The 19753-nt window shown below is 38.6% G+C and overlaps 1 pseudogene; it reads right to left on the bottom strand.

Moving 5' to 3' along the window:
- Window positions 1–226: 226 nt before the first annotated feature.
- LOC119060042 (uncharacterized) lies at window positions 227–326 on the bottom strand (annotated as a pseudogene).
- Between the last annotated feature and the right edge of the window lie 19427 nt (window positions 327–19753).

The raw sequence follows: 19753 nt of genomic DNA on the forward strand, positions 1-19753 counted from the left end.
CTCTACAACTTCAAGCAATAGGGTTTTACTTCATAGCTTGCTGACAGCTTCTTTGAACCCTGCTACCCTTGGAACCTGTTTGGTTTTTGTAAATTGTGGTAAAATAGCCATAACATAAAATTTATCATTTGGCTATTTTTAAATGTACAGTCCAGTGGCATTAAGTGCATTCACATTGTTGTACAACCATCACCACTGTTCATATCCAGAACTTTTCCATCCTCATAAAAATGTGGGACATGAGCTGTGTATCACCCTTGCCTGTGGCCATGCTAATTTTCTCTGTATTGTTTCCACTGTAGTATATGTGCTGCCCAAGCAAGCACAGGGGCTATGCTTAAGTCACTGGTTTTCTAGTCTTGGCTCCTTTCCTTTTCTTTCTTTCATTCTGTGACCTGTGGCCTGCCACTCAGTAAGGAAGTGGAGTGTGCTAGTCATAGATTTGCATGTTCAGAGTCATGAATAAGAGGAAGGAGAAATAAACATGGTTCTTAAAATGGCCTGGCTTGTATCTTGCTTTGTTCTCTGTCCCGCCCATCTCCAGGAGTTGTGAGCAAAGAAAGAGAGGATTCACAAACTTCCTGATTCAAATCTGAACCATTTTTGAAGTTGCTTAGCTTTTCAAATGATGAATTCATGACTCTGACTTGCTCTAATTCAGGGCCATTCAAGCGAGACCCAGAGTTGCCACTTAGTGCTAGGGCTGGAAGGAGAGGGGAGTCATCAGGTTCTGTCCTTGGTTCATGAATGAGACCACTGAGGCTTCAATCAGGCAAGAATCCTGACCTGCCCAAAGCTCCCTCCACCTTAGCATCTGCTGGCAAGTCTCACCCAATACCCTCCTGTTCTCTCTTAAGTCCGCTGAAAAGCCTTCCCTGCCCCGAACACCTTTTTTGTTTGTATTGTTCAAGTACAGTTGTCTCCATTTTCCCCCCACCGCTCCTCCCACCCTTGATTCTTCCCCCCTTTGGCTTTGCCCACAGGTCCTTCATACATGTTCCTTGAAACCCTTCCCTTTCTTTCCCCATACCCTCCTCTCCCCTGGTTACTGTCAGTTTGTTTTTTATTTCAATGTCTCTGGTTATAATTTGTTTGGTTGTTTGTTTTGTTGATTAGGTTCCACTTTTAGGTGAGATCCCTGAAAGCCTTTTAAAAGTCTGTTCAATAGCCTCAAGCCCCATCAGCTCTTCACAACAGGGCCCTTGGATCCCTTGTGTAATCTAGGGCCAGGAATAGAGGACTACTAGAAGATTTAAAAATTGGAACAACAATAAAAAATAAATAAAATAAAGTAACAAAAAATGGACCTGTCACAGATGCTGTACTCTGCCACCCAGATGCCCATATCAGGACTGCAGTGTTTGCTCCCCAGCAGCTGGGAATGATGTTGACTCAACACCCACAGCTGCCAGTCCACCCTGGAGGGCCCCTTCCCAGAGCAGCCCGCACCTAGTGGCTGATGCCCCAGCACTGGATCATGTGAAGGGCCATCCTTGCTTCAGGCTCTCTGTGGGGCTGCTGAGACCAATTAGAATGACTCTGTACCCAGCTCCTCCATCTGAACAGGTTGGCTCTTTTCTCTCCCCACCGGTGTCAAACTAGTTGCTTCCCTAACAAAACCCTACACACTAATCCATCAGAGACTGCTCCCTGGGAAGCTGGTCTGCTACATCTCCAAAATAAAAACGATAATCAAGAGGTTTTAATTTGCAAACATTAATGGACAGTTTACACATGACACATCTCAACTGAATTTATTGCTCACTTAAGTATTCATAAACATTGCAGGGGTGTCCAAACTTTTGGCATCTCTGTACCACATTGGAAGAAGAGTTGTCTTGGGCCACACATTAAATACATTACAACATATAATCACAAAAAATCTCATAATTCTTTAAGTAAATTTATGATTTTGTGCAGGGCTGCATTCATAGCCATCCTGGGCTGCATGTGGCCCATGGGCCACGGGTGGGAAACCCCTGAAAGTGTCATTACCTCCAATAAACTATAGGTTAAAATTTATTCTACATAAATCTCTGCCTATATGCAATAGTTGCTCAGAAATCATAGCTAATTATAAATTACTTGCAGCACTTACAGCCACATAATTTCAAAAGCAAAATTATTAGATTGAATAGTATGAAATTACTAGTATGTGATTTTTTTCGGTCTTTAAAAATGGCAATCATGGATGGTTCAACATAACATCCTATCAAAAATATTTACCAAAAGACCTGGCTCATATGGCTCAGTTGGTTGAAGTGTCACCCTGTAGACCAAAGCTTATGGGTTTCATCCCCAGTCAGGGCACATACCTACATTGTGGGTTCGATGCCTGGCCAGGGCATATACAGAAGGCAACCAATAGATGTTTCTCTTTCACATAGATGGCTCTCTCTCCCTCCCGTTCTCCCTTTCTGTTTATCTCCCTCTCACTTCCTCCTCCTCTTCTCTCTCTTCCCACTTCCTCTCTCTCTAAAAGCAAGGAAAAATGTCCCTGGATAAGGATAAAAAATTACCAAAAATCATAACTTGGGATGTAGATGCAATTCTAATGAGTTTGCCTTCTAACAGTAAGCATGCTAGGGAATACTAAGATTTTTCAAAATGGCCTTGCTTCTTCACAATAAAGCTGCTGCAGGCAGAAACAAAGTCAAGAGGATGCCAAGAGCAAAGAAAGGAAACTGAAGCACAAACCTATGTCACTCCACGTGATTCATTGTCCTCCTTGAAGGACTGCCGTCTCCAGGTTTCACCCTCCTCTCAAGCTCCCAGGTCCCATCTCCATCTTCTTTCCATCTTTCTTTTTTTTAAAAATATATTTTATTGATTATGCCATTACAGTTGTTCTATTTCCCCCCTTCATTCCCCTCCCCTCTGCACACTCCCTCCCCCCACCATTCCCCCCTTTAGTTTATGACCACGTGTCTCAAGTTCTTTAGATTCTATATTTCCCCTACTATTCTTATCTATTTTCTATCTACTGTCTATGCTACTTATTTTCTGTACCTTCTCCCCCCTTCTCCTTCTCTCACTCCCCTGTTGCTGACCCTTCATGTGATCTTCATTTCTATGGTTCGCTCCTGATCTAGCTGTCCTCTTAGTTTGCTTTTGTTTTAGGTGTGGTTGTTAATAACTGTGAGTTTGCTGACCTTTCACTGTTCATCTTTTTTATCTTCTTTTTCTTAGGTAAGTCCCTTTAACATTTCATATAATAAGGGCTTGGTGATGATGAACTCCTTGAACTTGATCTTATCTGAGAAGCACTTTATCTGTCCTTCCATTCTAAATGAAAGCACTCACTCTCTCCTCTAGAGGTTTTCCTCACCTGCAGGAAAGCATGGCATGGAGAAGAGTCTATGGTTTCAGGTGAGGAAACAAGTTTTGTGTGATTCTCTCCTTTCCATGAAAGGCTTTTTCATAATAATTCCAATGTTTGAGAATGTCCTATAGTCATTATCCTTTTAGTCTCTCATGACAGTTCCCTGAATCTCTACAATTAAATTAGCTCATCCACTTCTATAAAAACTATTTTGTCCCTACAAAACACTGTTCATGGAAAAGAGGCTCTGAATTTAGTCTGTTCCTGATATTTGATTATTTTGTTTATTGTGTCAATTCCACAAATAAGCAAGCAGTTGGGCTTCATATTTATACTTTATGTATGCAATTTTAAAAATCTGATGATTGATGTAAAGCAGCAGTCCCCAAACTTTCTGGCACCAGGGATGGTTTCATAGAAGACAGTTTTTCCATAAACTGGGGATAGTGGAGTGGGGGCAAAGACAGGAAGCAGAGCTCAGGTGTTATGCAATTGAATCTTCCTTTCCTCGCTAGCTTGTCCCTCACTTCTGGCCGTGTGGCTCATTTCCTAACCATGCACAGACTGGTACTGGTTTATGGCCCAGGGGTAGGGGACCCCTGGTGTAAAAGATTAAAAGCATTGGTTCACCGTGAGCATGACCTGCTGTCTTCCCTTCTTCCTCACTCCATACAGGTATCTGTGAGAGTGCAGGGAGCTCAGGGAGCTCGGAGCCAAGAGACTCTACATCTGCCCAGGACACACTCCCCAACCTGGTGGGGGTTGCCGGCACCTGGGCTGATCTGGGCCAGAAGAACAGGAATGGTGTACATGCCCAGATTAAAAATCTCACAGGAGCATCAACATGTAAATCTATACCTGCTAGCAGTTGAAATGTGAGCTCACTTTAAAAACTGAGTTTCCAAGTGTAAGAGCAATAATTAGTGGGAAATGGGGACATCAAGGAGACTTTTAAGAGAAGCAGTTTTAGTAGAAATAATTTTTCTCTTTAAATTTTACAGGGTGAAAATGGTGTAGGGATTAGCCAAAGAACATACATATATAAGCCATAGACACAGACAACAGTGTGGTGATGGCCAGGAGGGAAATTGGGGGGCTGGGTGGAGGTGGGCAAAAGGGTCAGGGAATGGAGACATCTGCAATAGTGTCAATAATAAAAATAAAGTTAAAATTAATGTTACTGTGTGTTTTATAAAGGCAAATGCATATTCTTGATAGAAAAAAATAGGACAATCATATATACATACATGCACACAAATACACTACAGGATCTGGCACAAATAATCCCTTTTTATTACAAAATCATAAGCATGTAATTCTGTAACATAACAATATCACACTCAAGCATACCATATGACATTTCAGGTGAAATGTTCAAATTAAAACTATAAATTATTGTACCCATATTATTACCCTACCAACCACACTCAAGCAGGTGTTACTCTGTCAGACCATATATATATGTGTGTATATGTATATATGTGTGTGTGTATATGTATATATATACATATACATATATGTGTGTGTGTGTATTTCCAACTCCACAACCCAGAGATTACTGCTGTAAATATTTTTTAAGAATTATTTGGGAAGGGGAGAATATTGTGGCTGGGTAGGTGGGAGCTAAGCCCACTTGCTAGTGCTCCCAGCACAGGTTTTCAGCTGATATTCTGAAAAGTGACCTGAAATATCAACGGAAACTTAGCTGATAAGAATTTTTGAAGCCAAGGAGTACAGATGATGCTTTGTACCATCCAGTAAGAGATTTTATAAATTGAAGGGAAAATGCCATGCACGAGGTGTCTGCAGCAGAGAAAATGCAGCTGAGTAACATGCTCCCTTCTCAGAATGGGGGCCTAGGTCCCTCACAGGGAGCCTCCAACCTTAATCAGGAGAGATTTGGGAGGCTATATGGAGTCTGGGAGACTCAGGCTCACACACAGTAAGCAGCACATCCATAGATGCCACCACAACCGGGAGAGTTCAAGAGAGAAATCGTCTCCTAAAACTGTCAGAGGCACCAGCAGGCTGCAGCCAGCTCCAACTAAGAAAGATTTTTTGCCTTTTGGGGAGGTGGAGTGCACAGAGAGCTGAGGCATAGCTGGGCAGGGACCCCACACAGGCACGCAGTGGCTCTGCAGCAAAGGGGCCAGACCAAAAGCACACTTCATGCCTACTGAATCCAGCTGAGCAGGAAGAGTAGAAGCCATATGGCAAAAATACTATGGCACCCCATCCAGAGCAATTGGCAAGTGAGGGGCTGCATGCATAATGGAGGGTTTTGGTCTGAGCCTCCTGTGAGAGCATTGAGCTAGGAGCTAGATGGGCAAAACTGAGCACCTGAGATTTTTTGCAGCCATGCAGGGCCAGTAACACCATGCCGTACAAAGCTCTGGGAAGAGGAAGACATGTCCAACTCCCACCTGCAGAATTACAAACTCTGTAGAACAGTAAGGCCAGACTCAAGAACCCTCTGCCAGACACATATCTGCATGGGGAAAGAAAGAATCTCCAAAGGAGACCTTTATGAACTTTTATCAGATACTATGCTGGCTCCTCCTTGGGCTCTATTCCACTGAAAACGGCAGAGCAGAGAGATTAGAAATTGGCACAACAAGGAGTGTTCAGGACCCCTCCCAGCCTCAGCTCTTTCACAGAGCTGCCATTAGTGCCAAGCAGAAAAGAACTGACCTTTTACACAGAGTGGCTCCTCCCATGAAACAGCTAATTCATCAGAAACTACACACCATTAGAAATAATCTGGGGCAGACCAAGATATGTGGTACAGAGGCAGGGGAACATACCCACTATCTTCCCTGAAGACTGAACAGTGCCTCCCAGGAGAGAACCATGCATCATACTGTCCCAATAGCACCAGAAACCCCCTCTCAAGGCAGGTGGAGGTGGTACATGCAGTGCTATGAGACATTAGATGAACCACCCTTGGGTCTTGTGCTTATAAAAAGCCAGCAGGGCAGAACAGCAAGGACTATCCAAGCCCTATGGAGATAATCACAGACCGTGTATTGCTTGTAGCCTCAAACAGGCTGTCTAAAGCTAGACTGTGACACCAACAGACACTACCACGGATGGACCCAGAGGAAGAAGACAGTAGGCAAACAAACACTAGACTCTGCTGAGACAAATCCCACCTCATTCCTTTTCATTATTTGTATTATTGTTTCTCCTGCATAGCTTTTCAACATTGTTTCTTTGTCTTCAATTTTGTTCCCATTATTTCACTATTTTTATTTTACTTTTATATATTTTTTGTTTTTGTTATTTATTTTAGTTTTATTTCAAATCTCATATTTTACTCTTCCCATCTCTTACTCCATTTTGCCGTCATCCTTCTAGTTCTTATTTCTGTTTTAAATTTTATTTTTCCTTTTATATGCCCAGTTTTTATTCCTCACTATTACTATTTCTCCTCCTTCTATCCTCCCCAAGCCATCTTTCTTTCCATTAGTCATCTCATATTCTTTTTCCCTTTTTTAAAACATCTTTATTCTCATTCCACCTTTATTAATATTTGCTGGGTTGTCATTGATGTTGGGGTTGTCATTGCATTTCTTTCATTTTAGTCCTAGTAGTTACTATTTTATTAATTTAAATCTCATATTTTATGTTCTCCAATCCTACATCATTTGGCCTTTATTCTACCCTGTCTTATTTTTCATTTTAAATTTTATTTTCTCCCTTTCTTAGCCTAGTTTCTAACTCATACACTTATTAATTTCTCCTACTTCTAGCTTCACAAAACATTTTTTGTCCTTTAGACATCTCACAATCTTTTCTTCCTTAAATATTCTTATTCTCTTGCCAACTTCATTTATCTTAGCTCATCTGTCATGGATATTGCTGCAGTGATTGTTTTTCTTCAATTTAGTTCCTATTTTTCAAACCTCATATGTACTCTTCCCTTTTCTTACTCCATTTTGCCCTATTCACTCCCTATTTTATTTATGTTGCAAATTTTATTTTCTTATTTTGTTCATCTTGTTTCTATTCCCACACTTATTATTTCTCCTCCCTGACTCTCTCAAAATCATTTTTCTTTCCATTAGTCACCTTATATTCTTTTTTCCTTTAGTACAATATTCTTATTCTATTTCTACATTTATTAACCTTTTGCTGGTGTGGGTTTTGTTAACTGGGTAGTTTCATTTTATTCTGGCAGCTCCTGTACAAAAGCATATAAGACATGGTGAGAGCAGAACTCTCAGAAAGCCACCAGAGGGGAGAAGCCACCAATTAATCAGCCAACAACAACCAACACTAAGTTATAAGAGAGCCCACATCAACTGCATACAAGGCATTCATAGAGCATCCAGCTCAGGAATTCAATGAGACTGCACCACTGAGTCCCATAGCTCCCTTACCACAGAAGGACACCCCATAAAGTGAGGGAGTCAAAGAAGACCAATCTACTACACAGAAACAAACAAAAAAAGTCACTTAAATTGGGGAGACAAAGAAAAAAACAATCAAAAGGAAAGAAAAAATCTCCAGAAATAGTGTTAAATAAAATGAAGGCAAGCAATTTATCAAACATAGAGTTCAAAGTAATGGTTATAAAGATGCTAAAGGAACTCAGTGTAAACTACAAGGAACTTAGAAATACATCAGCATGAAAAAGCATAAAGAAACTATAAATAAGAACCAAGAGGAAATGAAGAATATATCTGAAATGAGGAATACACAAAAAGGAATTAAAAGCAGACTAGAGGCAGATGACTGTATCAGCAAGCTGGAAGACAAGGCAGAAAAAAACACCTAATCAGAGCAACAAAATGAAGAAAGACTAAAAAAGAACAAAGATAGTTTAAAGGAATTTCAGGACATAAAACATGAAACATAACAATATTCACACCATAGGGATACCAGAGAGAAGAAAAGGAGCAAGGGATAGAAAGCTGGTTTGAAAAAATGACAGAAAACTTCCTTAACTTGGTAAGGAAAAAAGTCAAGCAAATTCAGGAAGCACAGAGGGTCCCAATCAGGATAAATGCAAGGAGGCCAACTCCAAAATACAACATAATAAAAATGCAAAGTGGCAAAATTTGAAGACAAAGAGAGAATTTAAAGGCAGCAAGGAGAAACAGCTAATAACATAAAAGGGAGTTCAGATAAGGCTCCCAGATGATTTATCAACAGAAACACTACAAGCCAGAAGGAAATGGCACAAATTATTCAAAGTACTAATGAAAAGCAAAGATGTGGGACCAAGACGAACCTACCTAGCAAGGCTGTCATTTAAATGGAAGCTGAAATAAAGAGCTTCCCCAACCAAAAAAAAAAAAGGGCTGAAAGAGTACATGTCCACTAATCAGCATTGCAAGATATGCTAAAGGGACTGCTTTAAAAAAGATAATGAAAATGAGAGAGAGAGAAACACCAGCACAAAGGGGAAAAATGACAGCGAATAAATACCTATCAATAATAAGCTTAAATGTAAATGTATTAAATGCCACAGTCAAAATACATAGGATAGCTAAAACAATAATAAAACATGACCTGCAATATATACTCTCTACAAGAGATGCCCCTCAGAAGAAAAGATCTATGCAGGCTAAAAGTAAACGGATGGAAAAAAATATTTCCAGAAAAGGACGTAAAAAAAGCTAGGGTAGCAATACTTATGACAGAAAAAGTAGACTTCAAAACAAAAGCCATAACAAGAGACAAAGAAGGTCACTACATAGTACCTAAAGGAGCAGTCAAACAAGAGGATATGCCCCTTGTGAACATATATGCACCCAACACAGGAGCACACAAATATATAAAGAAAATCTTGGAGGACTTCAAGAAACATATTGACAACAACACATTCATCATAGGGGATTTTACCACTCCACTGTCAACAACGGATAGATCTTCCAAACAAAAAATCACCAGGGACATTGTGGCATTGAAAGACGCTCTAGATTAAATGAACATTTCATCAGAAACTGTTCTCCAGGACATTTCATCCAAAAGGAGTAAAATATGCATTCTTTTCAAATGCATATGGATCATTTTCAAAGAGATACCACATGAGAGGACACAACCAAAGCCTGAACAAATTCAAGAAAACTGAAATCATATCAAGCATGTGCTGAGATCCCACTGGTGTGAAACTAGAAATCAACCTCAAGGAAAAAACTCAAAAAAATTAAAATACATGGATACTGAATAGCATGTTATTAAATAATGAATGGGTCAACAATGATATCAAGGAAAAATCAAAAGTATCTGGAGACATATGAAATGAATACACAATAACCCCAAACCTATCAGATGCAATGAAAACAGTACTGAGAGGGAAGTTCATAGCAATACAGGCCTAATTAAAGAAGATAGAAAAATCTTAAACAACTTAACCTTACATGTAAAAGAACTAGAGGAACAACAACAAACAAAGCCCAGAGTAAGTAGAAGGAAGGGAATAATCGAGATCAGAGCAGAATTAAATGACAGAGACTAAAAGAACAATTCAAAAGATCAATAAATCTAGGAACTGGTTCTCTGAAAAGATAAACAAAATTGACAAAATTTAATGAAACCAATCAAGAAAAACAGGGAGAAGACCTAAATAAATAAAATCAGAAATGAAAGAAAAGTTAAAACTGATAACAGAGATAAAAAGGATTGTAAGAAATTACTATGAACAAGTATATGCCAAGAAATTGGATAATATGGGCAAAGGGGACAAATTTCTAGATACCTACAATCTGCCAAAATTGAATCAAGAAGAAGCAGAAAACATGAATAAAACAATAACAACTAGTGAAATCAAAGCAGTAATCAAAAAACTCCTGGTGCAAAAAGCCCTGCACTAGATGGCTTTACAAGTGATATTTACCAAACATTTAAGGAAGAACTAACTCCTAAACTTCTTGAACTATTTCAAAAAATTAAAGAAGAAGGAAGCCTCCCAAACTCTTTTTACAAGGCTAGTGTCATCCTAATTCCAAAACCTGGTAAAGACACAACAAAGAAAAAAGACTACTGGCTAATATCTCTGATGAACATAGATGCTAGTATCCTTAACAAGATACTGGCAATCTGGATTTAGAAATACATTCAAAAGATCATACACCATGATCAGGTGGTATTCATCCCAGGGATGCAAGGATGGTACAATATTTGCAAATCAATAAATGTGATATACCACATTAAAAGAATGAAGGACAAAAATCACATGATTTTATCAATAGATGCTGAAAATGCATTTGATACAGTATGGCACCGATTTATGATAAAAAAAAAACACTCAGCAAAGTGGGAATAGAGAGAGCACATTTCGACATAATGAAAGCCATGTATGAGAAACCTGCAGCCAACATTATATGCAATGGGCAAAAACTAAAAGCTTTTCCCTTAAGATCAGGAACAAGAGATGGGTGTCTGCTTTCACCACTTCTGTTCAACATAGTATTAGAAGTTCTAGACACAGAAATCAGATAACAAAAAGAAATAAAAGGCATTCAAATCGGAGAAGAGGAAGTAAAACTGTCATTATTCACAGATGACATGATAGTGCATATAGAAAACTCTATAGTCTCCACCATAAAACTACTCAACCTAATAAGTGTATTTGGCAAAATAGCCAGATACGAAGCCAATAATCAGAAATCAATGGCATTTTTGTATACCAACAATAAAATATCAGAAATAAAAACTAGGGAAAAATCTCATTTCCATAGCAACAAGAAAAATAAAGTACCTAGGATAAATTAAACCAAGGAGGTAAAAGACCTGTACTCAGAAAAATATAGAACACTGAAGAAAGAAATTGAGGCAGATACAAATAAGCAGAAGCATATACTGTATTCATGGATTGGAAAAATTAACATTATTAAAATATCCATACTACCCAGAACAATCTATAGATTCAATGTAATTCCTATTAAAATACCAGCCTTAGTTGGTGTGCTCAGTGGGTTGAGCACCAGCCTCCAACCAAAGGGTTACCAGTTCAATTCCCAGTCAGGGCACATGCCTGGGTTATGGGCCAGGTGCCCAGTATAGGGTGCACAAGAGGCAACCACACATTGATGTTTCCCTCCTTCTCTCCCTCCATTCCCCCTCTCTAAAAATAAATAAAATCTTTTAAAAATAATTAAAAATAAAATACCAATGGCATATATCACTTATCTAGAACAAATACTCCAAAATGGAACCAATAAAGACCCTGAATAGCCTCAGTAATCTTGAGAAAGAAGAACAAAGTTGGAGGGATCACAATAGCCAACATAAAACTGTACTATAAGGCCACTGTAACCAAAAGAGTTGGATACTGATATAAGAACAGACACATAGATCAATGGAACCAAATAGAGAGCACAGAAATGAACCCATGTCTCTATGGTCAATTAATATTTGACAAAGGATGCATTAGCATTCATTGGCATAAAAATAGTCTCTTCAATAAGTGGTGTTAGGAGAACTGGACTGGTATATGCGAAAAAAATGAACCTAAATCACCAACTTATACCATACACCAGAAAAAAATCAAATAGGATAAAATACCTAAATATAACTTGGGATACCATAAAAGTCCTAGCAGAAAACATAGGCTGTAAAATTTCAGATATCCCACATAGCAATATTTTTGCTGATATGTCTCTTGGGGCAAGGGAAATTAAAAAATAAACAAATGGGACTACATCAAATTAAAAAGGTTCTCCACAGCTAAAGAAACCATAATCAAAATTAAGAGGGAACCAACTATCTGTGAGAACATTCTTGCCAATGACACATTAAACAAGGGTTTAATCTCCAAAATATGTAAAGAACTCATATGACTCAGCACATGGAAGACAAATAACCCAGTTAAAAATGGGCAAAAGACCTGAACGGACAGTTTTCCAAGGAATATAGACAGATGGCCCATAGACATATGAAAAGATGTTCAATATCATTAGCCATGAGAGAGATGCAAATTAAAACTACAAAGAGATATCACCTCATACCTACCAAAATAGCTATCATTAATAAATTAACAAGTGCTGGTGAGGATGTGGATAAAAGGGAACCCTAGTGTACTGTTGCTAGGAATGCAGACTGATACAGCTACTGGGGAAAACAGTATGGAATTCCCTCAAAAAGTGGAAAATGGAACTGCCTTTTGACCCAGACATTCCACTGCTGGGATTATACCTTAGGAATCCCAAAACATCAATTCAAAATAACTTATACACCCCAATGTTCATAGCTGCACAATTTACATAGCCAAGTGTTAGAAGCAACCGAAGTGCCCATCAGTAAATTAGGAGATCAAAAAAGTATGGTACATTTACACAACAGAATACTATGCAGCAGAATGAAAGAAGGAATTTCTATCTTTTACAGCAGTATGGATGGAACTGGAGAATATTATGCTAAATGAAATAAGCCAGTTGGTGATAAAAAATACCATGTGATCTCACTTAGAAGAGGAATCTAATGAACAAAATAAACTGATAAGCAAAATAGAACCAGAGGCATGGAAACATGAAACAGACTGACAAAGGGGGAGAGGGATAACAGTGGAAAGAAGGGGAAAGGACTAGTCAAAGTGCATGTAAGAATGACCCATGGCCACGGGCAGTGGTGTGGGGACTGACTGTGGGGGTGAATGGGAGGAGATGGGCAAAGGGGGAAAAATTGGGACAACTGTAATAGAATAACAATAAATTTTTTTAAGTAAAAAAATACTAAACTAAAAATAAATAATTAATTTTCTTGGATTTAGCAGAAAAAATAAAAAATTCATTGAAACTAAAGTAGTTGGTAAAGTTTACATACATATTTCCTCAAAACAAGAGCTATTATTTAAGGAACTCTTCAAATAAATTACAAAAATATGAGGCTTTGATATTAGGGTTCATGTATTTTTTTAAACTTTATGCTTCTTTTTTAAAATTTTTATTTATTTATCTTTAGAAGGGAAGGAGAGAAGGAGAGAAATATCAGTGTATGGTTGCTTCTGGTGCATCCCGTGGTGGGAACTGGTCCCTGCTGGGAACTGGACTGCAACCCAGGCATGGGCCCTGACGGGGACTTGAACCATGATCTTTTGGTTCACAGGCCCATGCTCAATCCACTGAGCTACACCAGCCAGGGCAAGTTTATGCTTCTTAATGGTCATAAGTTTAGGTGTCCAGCTACTGAGCTTGACATCTAATTCAAACCCAAAGCAACCATTGTTATGTTAAAAACAACAAAATAATTTGTCAAAGTGGGTGGGAAAGAAAGGTAGAGTGATGGAAGGAAAGGAAAAGAAAAAGAGAGAACACAACACCACTTTCATAACTTTATACCTAAGTTTACTCTCTGAATGATACTTAAAAAAACTATTAGGGAAAAGCTGATCTGCAAAGAAATACATGTTACTAAAGTGCCAACCACTTTCAGGAATAAAAAACTACATTTACCACAAAGAGATGTTTATATGGAGTACCCATTACAAATTCCAACTGATTTTTATTTCAGAGCGTTCATCACTATTTCTTATACACCACCAACTGCTCAAAATTTAAATTGCTTTATCTTTTTTCATTTTTTTATTTTATATTATATTTTTGGGGGTGACATTGGTTAATAAAATTGTATAGGTTTCAGGTGTACCATTCTATAATACATTATTTGTATATTGTAATGTGTTCACCATCCGAGTCAAATCTCCTTCTATTACCATCCATCCCACCTTAACTTGCTTTATCTTTAGACTGTAATTTTCTTGTAGAACCAGGTGTCCAACTCACAGCCCACGGGCCACTTGTGGCCCAGGATGACTATGAATGGGAGCCAACACAAAATTGTGATTTAACTTAAAACATTATAAGACGTTTTTGTGATTATGTGTCACAATGTATTTAATGTGTGGCCCAAGACAACTCTTCTTCTTCCAGTGTGGCCCATAGACACCAAAAAGTTGGACCCCCTGAAGAGTGTTTTATTTTATTTCCCAGAGTATCTAGTGGCCATTCTTTTTCTTGTTAAAAAGAGAGAGAGAGAGAGACTTATGCCACCATCTCATTGATAGCAGACTGTAGTGACAATTCTAAATCCTAATCACATTACTTGTGCAATATTACCCACTTTCTTTCTGAACGTGTTTCCATGGAGCCCTCTGATTTCCTTTTCTAACTTGGACTCACTACTGTCTAGGTGCACAGAGCAACTGTCATCGTCCAAGGATTTCTTGTTATTATCCTTTCGATCCCATGTTTTTCTCTTTGGTTCCTTTTTGCTTGGTTCTAGGAGAGCTCTGACTAATTCTTCTAGAAAAAATATACAGAATACAATCCTTCTGAGTCCTTGCCTGTGTCTAAAGATATTTTTATGCTTAGTCTAGCTGGTATTTATTTCTACATTCAGATCATTTCCCTCAGAATCTGGAACTCATCACTTAATTGTCTTTTAACATCCAATGTTGCTGATAGGAATCTGACCCATTTTGAGTTAAGTCCCTTCACAGGCGATCAAGTTTTCTTTCTGAAAACGTTAAGGATATTCCTTTTATTCTTGCAGGAAAGAAATTTCAACAATGTGTATCTGGATAGTCCCTTTCAATCTGAAGACCCATGTCATTTCTCTATTTTGAAAAAACTTAACATCCTCTCTTCATGTTCTTTGCATCCTTTGGAGACTCCCTGTTGGAAGGGATGGAGGGTAAAGTGCTTAGATTTTTTTCATCCTTTTCTCATCTTTTTCATCTCTTTTTACATCATGTTTTTAAGTTTTAGAAGACTTCTTTTTTTTCTATTTTATCTCCCATACTACTAATTCAGTCCTTGGCCACATCAGTTTTATTTTTTTTTTAGACTTTTGTGGAATTTTGAAATTTTGGTAGACGTCGAATTTCTTTTTTCAATTCTAGATTTCTGATTATTCCTTGAAATGGTAACTTGCTTTCAATTTATGCATATAGCTGATTTACTCTTGAATCTCTTAAAGTGTTCCAGTGAAACCTTCTCACAAGTTATTTTCCTCTCCAGCATTCTCTCCACTCCCCCTAGTAGTAAAATACCTAGTGGTATTTTACCTGTTCTGCTTATTCATGGCATAACTTCTTTGCTCTGATAGTTTATTTAATTACCTGGTTATTTGTGTCCTTACATGTTGGCAAATGGAGGGCTAATTTACTCTGGGCTTTCCCTGCGTGCATTTTGAGCAGTATTTTGAGAGATGATGACTCAGAATCAGGAAAGTCAGGGTGAGTGATCCCAGGTAGACTTGTGTGTTTTGTGTTTATCGTGGGAGCAGAAGTAAGCCAATCACAGTCAAGGCAAACACATTAATGTGACTAAGAAGAAAGTGCTATATTGGGTGTAAAAATAGAGAAATGATATTAGATTTAGGGTGAGTATAAGATGGTGATTGACAAATGATTTTTCATAAAGGGAAAGATATACCAATATAACGAGAAAGAGCACACTTCTAATTCACTGATCACCAAAGACCCTACCACTAGCACCACCTGCTGCTGTCATCCTGTAACTGACCAAACCAGGGTTTGTCCATGGGCTGCCTTGATGCATGACCCAACAGTTACTGTTGATGGAAACAAGTTTTTATTTGCAGGATTCCAACCTCACAGGGGCTGAAAACACTCCTGATCAGAGCCCTGTTCTCTCATGAAACCCAGCACTTACCCTGCTCCCCATCAGCCTATAAGCCCAAACCATGCCCAGAAGTTCCCTCATGTCCTTCTATGTTCTTAAGCTGGCTGTACAAACAGATCTCCATCCTCTCTGGAATGTACACTTGTGGGTTTCAGAGTCACTATCATCTCACAGCAGCTCTCTCCTTCAGGATCTGTTGTACATTGTCCTCTGTTTCCATGCAGTGGTTCAGGGAAACATGTGCCATGTTACACTGGATCATGGTGGAGTCCAGGGAGGCACAGATCCCAAGAGAGTGACTTCTCTGCACATCCTTCATAGAAGCAGAAGTCTGCACCTCGATAGTCCCAGTTCGGCTCCAAGCACCTCCCATTAATCCGTGCTTGGTTACTCAGGTTCCTACACAGCTCCATTAGCTCCCCTTAAACCCTTTCCTCCAGTCTGCATTGGCTGTTACCTCACTACAGACTGTATGGCATCTTCCTCTTTAATACCCAAGGCATCATGGTATAAAAACCCCTTCTCTTTCAGACTGACCTTATTTTAACTGCTTACCTGGGAACTTCCTACATGACCTCATGTCCAGCTCCTCCTATGCTACTTCTGTGCTACTTTTGCCAGTTTCCTGTATATTTTATCATTTTTTGGCTGCCATCTTTAGTCAGGGCAAGATTTCCCTGTGACACAGGGGCACCCAGGGTGGGCATCTACCTCCCCTGGCTATGTCATGAGTCACAATACACCCTTAAAGTCACCCAAGGCAACAGTCCAGCTCTTAACTTGCCATCATTATGCAAAGTATTTTAAAGGTCATATCATCCATTTCCCTAATTCCCCCAACCAAGGTTTGTGAAAGTGTATGCTCTGCTACTTTGGGGGGACCCTGCTCTGCACCTTGTTACAATCACAAGAGAGACTTAAAGGCTGACTTCCATTTTTTACTTGCTTGCCCCAGAAACAGAAATATCTACTCCTGTATCTCCACAAGGTCCTACAGAACTGAGACAGAAGCTATGAAGCAGTCAGGAAGAGCAGAGGTCCTGCCATTCCAGGTCCAAGGGTCCAGCATAGTTCTGGCAGACTGCTCAGGCTCTGGCTTAGTTGCCACTTTGGGCAGCCTGTATTACTGCTCAACACTACCATGATGAGGACATACCCCGTCTTAGTTGACCTCCCAGGTCAATTTAACAAACATCTTTGCTGCAATTTAACAAACAACTCTGATTAGAGCAGCAACCTGGATGAACTTTGCATGCTAGCAAAAGTTTTCCTTTCAAAACTACTACTTTATGGAAATATTCAATCATATTCAAAAGTAAAAAGAACAGTATAAGTAATCCTCCATGTCTTAGTTCATTTGGGCTGCCATAATAGAATACCATAGACTGGGTGGCTTATAAACAACAGAAGTTTATTTCCTACAGTTCTGGAGACTGGAGGTCAAGACCATGGTGCAATCATGGTTGGTCCTGGTGAGAGCCCTCTTGGTTCACAGACAGCTGTCTTCTCAATATATCTTCACATTGGGGAAGAAACAATGGAACTTCCTGGAATCTTTTTCATAAGAGCAGCTATTCCATTCAGGATGAATTCACCCTCATAACATAATCACCACCAAAAGGCCCAGTCTCCTAAATTTGTCACATTGTTGGGGGTAAAAGATTTCAACATATAAATGGGGGTGGATACAAATATTCCATCTACATCACCCAGCTTCAACAACTATACCAACATTTTGCCACTTTAAGAACCTACTTTTAAGCAACACTCATTTTTCAAAATGAGATTCTCCTTTTTAATAAAGATATGTAAAAGCCCCACCTCTTGAAATTCTGTGATTGGGCACCCTGAAATATAATTTGCCATAGCTTTGCAAGTGATTCTGATGCTACAGAAAACTGAGAGCCACTGCTATAATGAAATGAGATCAACAGTATAATTCTAGCATATACGTGTCACTCAAAAGTCTTTGATAAATAACAGGATACCAAGAAGACATAAAGAAAAACATGAATACATCAGTCTACATGAAAAATGTAAATGGCGGTACAGCATAAGACCTCAAAAAAAAGAAGGGCAAATATATAATAAGAAAAATATTTTCAACATAGATAATAACCTTAATTCATGGAGAGTTCTTATAAATTAGTAATATTTATCCAAAATAACAGTATTTTTAAAATCCCACAGAGAAAGACTAGGAACCAGCAAAGCCTGTTCAGAGTTAGAAGAGAATCTGAAAATAGTCAATAAATCTAAGTATAGATGCTCAGTCTCCTTAGAAGTCAGGAAAATACAAATTAAACTGATAAGAAACCATTTCTATCCATTATATTGGCCAAAATTTAAATGGTTCCTAGTCCTATGTTGGTAAGGTTTGGGAACTAGACTACTCCCATTCACTAATAGCAGGACAGTAAATTGCTGCAAACTTTTTATTTTTATTTATATTTTATTTATTTGTTTATTTGTTTATTTATTTTTATCCTCACCGCAGGACTTTTTTTTTCATTGCTTTCAAATAGAGAAGGGAGAGAGAGATGTGAGAGAGAAGCATTGATTAGTTGCCTCCCAAAAGCGCCCAGACTGAGGATCGCACCCACAACCTATGTATGTGCCCTGACCAGGAATCAAACCTGCAACATTCTGGTTATCGGATGACATACCAACTGAGCTACACCAGCCAGGGCTGCTGCAACCTTTTTAAGATGGTAATCAGGCACCATGCACAGGAAACCAACAGTGAAGTAAAGGAAGCTAGGATTTAAATCAACAATTTGGAATTTAAGGAATAAATAAATATTAAACTAGGACAAAACTAAGAAACAAGAATTCAAAAAGACAAAAAGAGTTTGAGAAGACTCTGGGACATCTCCAAAAGGGCCAACATCCAAATCATAGGGACACCAAAAGGAGAAGAGGAAGAGCAAGAAATTGAAAACCTATTTGAAGCTCTGGCCGGTGTAGCTCAGTGGACTGAGTGCAGGCTGTGAAACAAAGGATTGCCAGTTCAATTCCCAGTCAGGGCACATGCCTGGGTTGCAGGCCAGGTCCCCAGTGGGGACCACATGAGAGGCAACCACATGTTGATGTTTCTCTCCCTTTCTTCCTCCTTTCCCCTCTCTCTAAAAATAAATGAATAAAAATTTTTTAAATCACAGTTTAAAAATAAAAGAAAACTTATTTGAAAAAATGATGAAAGAAAACTTCCTTAATTTGGCAAAGAAAATAGACATACAAATCCAGGAAGCACAGAGAATCCCAAACAAGTTAAACCCCAAAACTTGCACACCAAGACACATCATAATTCAAATATAAAAGTTAAAGATAAAGAGAGAATTTTAAAAGCAACAAGAGAAAGTCAGAGAGTTACTTACAAAGGAGTTCACATAAGACTATCAGCTGATTTTTCAAAAGAAACTTTTCAAGCAAGAAGGGAATGGCAAGAACTATACAAAGTGATGAAAAGCAAGAACCTACAACCAAGATTACTCTATCCAGCAAAGCTATCATTTAGAATAGAAAGGCAGATGAAGTGCTTCCCAGACAAGGTAAAGCTAAAGCCCTTTACCTTTCCCTTATCATCATCACCAAGCCCTTATTATGCAAAATGTTAAAGAGACTTATCTCAGAAAAAGAAGATAAAAAATATGAACCATAAAATTACAACAAACTCACAACCACCAACAAATGAATCTAAAAAACAAAAACAAACTAAGCAAACAACTAGAACAGGAATAAAATCATAGATATGGAGATCATTAGGAAGGTTATCAACAGGGAGGGGGAGAATGAGGGTAAATGCATAAGGATTAAGAAGCATAAATTGTAAGTATAA

Source organism: Artibeus jamaicensis, unplaced genomic scaffold, assembly GCF_021234435.1.
Source record: "Artibeus jamaicensis isolate MK-2021 breed Jamaican fruit bat unplaced genomic scaffold, CSHL_Jam_final contig_834, whole genome shotgun sequence".
Lineage (NCBI taxonomy): Eukaryota > Metazoa > Chordata > Mammalia > Chiroptera > Phyllostomidae > Artibeus > Artibeus jamaicensis.